This window comes from Ascaphus truei, chromosome 22 (genome assembly GCF_040206685.1).
Source record: "Ascaphus truei isolate aAscTru1 chromosome 22, aAscTru1.hap1, whole genome shotgun sequence".
Classification (NCBI taxonomy): domain Eukaryota; kingdom Metazoa; phylum Chordata; class Amphibia; order Anura; family Ascaphidae; genus Ascaphus; species Ascaphus truei.
Genome location: NC_134504.1, coordinates 10,248,457 through 10,251,216, shown reverse-complemented (window position 1 = coordinate 10,251,216; position 2,760 = coordinate 10,248,457). Strand labels below are relative to the sequence as shown.

The following is a 2,760-nucleotide window of genomic DNA, read 5'->3' as shown; positions in this document are numbered from 1 at the left end:
CCCTCCTGTCCACTGCGTCCCCCCTCCTGTCCCCCCTCCTGTCCCCCCTCCTGTCCACTGCCCCCCCCTTCCTGTCCACTGCCCCCCCCCTCCTGTCCACTGCCCCCCCCCTCCTGTCCACTGCCCCCCCCTCCTGTCCACTGCCCCCCCCTCCTGTCCACTGCCCCCCCCTCCTGTCCACTGCCCCCCCCTCCTGTCCACTGCCCCCCCCTCCTGTCCACTGCCCCCCCCCCTCCTGTCCACTGCCCCCCCCCTCCTGTCCACTGCCCCCCCCTCCTGTCCACTGCCCCCCCCCTCCTGTCCACTGCCCCCCCCCTCCTGTCCACTGCCCCCCCCCTCCTGTCCACTGCCCCCCCCCTCCTGTCCACTGCCCCCCCCTCCTGTCCACTGCCCCCCCCCTCCTGTCCACTGCCCCCCCCCCTCCTGTCCACTGCCCCCCCCTCCTGTCCACTGCCCCCCCCTCCTGTCCACTGCCCCCCCCTCCTGTCCACTGCCCCCCCCTCCTGTCCACTGCCCCCCCCCCCTCCTGTCCACTGCCCCCCCCCCTCCTGTCCACTGCCCCCCCCCCCTCCTGTCCACTGCCCCCCCCCCTCCTGTCCACTGCCTCCCCCCCTCCTGTCCACTGCCCCCCCCCCCTCCTGTCCACTGCCCCCCCCCTCCTGTCCACTGCCCCCCCCCCTCCTGTCCACTGCCCCCCCCCCCTCTGTCCACTGCCCCCCCCCTCCTGTCCACTGCCCCCCCCCCCTCCTGTCCACTGCCCCCCCCCCTCCTGTCCACTGCCTCCCCCCTCCTGTCCACTGCAGGAAATGCAGGGGGAGGAATCCATGCCTTTGAGGCGCCCCCCCCCCTCCCTTTGACGCCCCCCCCCCCTCCCTTTGACGCCCCCCCCCCCTCCCTTTGACGCCCCCCCCCTCCCTTTGACGCCCCCCCCCCTCCCTTTGACGCCCCCCCCTCTCCCTTTGACGCCCCCCCTCTCCCTTTGACGCCCCCCCCCTCCCTTTGACGCCCCCCCCTGCCTTTGACGCCCCGCGCGCACACACTGACTGACTGCCGCACGCACGCACACACTGACTGACGCGCACACAAAGCCTGACTGACGCACGCACACACTGACTGAGGCACACACTGACTGTGTGTGCGTCAGTCAGTCTGTGTGTGTTTGTGTTTCTGCCTCAGACTCACTGACGCGCGAGCAAACACACAGTGACTGACGCACACACGCTACATGAAGCTGTAAAGGAGGGAGGGAGGGGGGGGACTGGATTGATGTGAATGGGGGACAAACAGAGAGAGGGGGGAGGAGAGAGAGGAACGGGAACATTACATCCCGGGCAACGCCGGGTCTCTCAGCTAGTATAGTATAAGATGTATTTATTAAAGGGAGACGTCGGAGGGTGGGTGATTTCCTTGGCTGCTCCCTTGTGTGTGATGTCACTGTGTGATGTCACTGTGTGATGTTACTCTGTGATCAGCGAGCGCTTGTACAGCCAGACTCCCCCCTCCCCCCCTTATCGGCTCTCTGATAAGGACAGGGGGGGATAAGGGGGAAAGAAAACACTTGATTTTGATTATTAAACACTTCCCCATTCAGACGTACCTAAGAAATTCATCTGGGTGGCTGTGTGGGATTGTCCATTTAAAGCTGCCGGTTTTTTAAACTTTATTTATTTCCCCTTTTAATATGTGCATCAATACAATCCACACAATGATAAGGAATGAGCTAAATTGCCGATCGATCCGTTCTTCTGTGATCGATCGGCGAAGATGCAGCTCAGGGGTTCACTAAGTGGCTGTCAGTGCTGCAGAAGAGGATCAAAGATGCAAAGTTTTGTGGGGAAGATCATGTGACCAGGCAGTCGCTAGATACAGTTGGTGCACTGCTAGAGAGAGGGCAGGGCTCAAACAGGGGTGTGCCCGAGCCTGTTTCAGAAGAGGAAGGTAATATGACTTTGTAAATGGTTGCTATAGAAGCAAAAAAATACTTCTAACAGTATAATACATAAAAAATGTAATTCAGAGTTGTTTAAAAAAATGCTACAAGTATTTTCTCATAGTACAGAACTGATTTATTTTAAAAAAAAACCACACAAATGTAGGATATTGCTGTGTCTGGAGCTTCAAGTGCTTCGCGGTGTAATATCTTTTCACCATAAAAAATATTTTCCCAGGACACACTGATAATATTGGTTGCGTACAGTATGCCCTGGGGTGGCAAAGCTGAGAAGTGAACCCACAGCCCAATGGCACATTCAGTGTCCACAACCGCCATATACATCTGAAGTCCCACTTCAATGGACTGAGAATGTGTTGATGCACAGAACAGCTGCAACTCAATGTCATCCTATATATCCGTATGTCACGTGGATATATACCCATTAACCCCTCTGCCTGGCGGGAGAGCCTGCAACGCTCAATCAATATCTACTTGCCTCTGTCCCATCTTATACCCATCTCTTTAGCTGGGAAACCCTTCAGCAATCATTAAGCATTATCATTGTTTTAATTCAATATTGATCACCTGCCAGCTAACTTCCATCGCCTTAAGGGACCCAGAAGTGCCTGTCCCCGAGTCAAAAGCGACGAAGAGCCAGCTGAGCGAGTCCCATCTCCCTGTCGCCATATATCCAACGTCTGCTGGGCTTTAAATGAATTCTCTAAGGGGGTCATTTTACCGTGGGACTTGTTATAGGGCCCCGGATTGTTTTGGAAGTTTGCTCCTCTCTTGCAGGCGCCTGATTTCCCAGGACGATGGGGAAGCAA

At 57.4% G+C, this 2,760-nt stretch overlaps 1 protein-coding gene across 2 annotated transcripts in view; it reads right to left on the bottom strand.

The window, feature by feature from the left end:
• RHBDL3 (rhomboid like 3) overlaps nucleotides 1–2,760 on the bottom strand; it is a 77,452-nt gene that overhangs the window by 20,226 nt on the left and 54,466 nt on the right. The window lies entirely within an intron of this gene.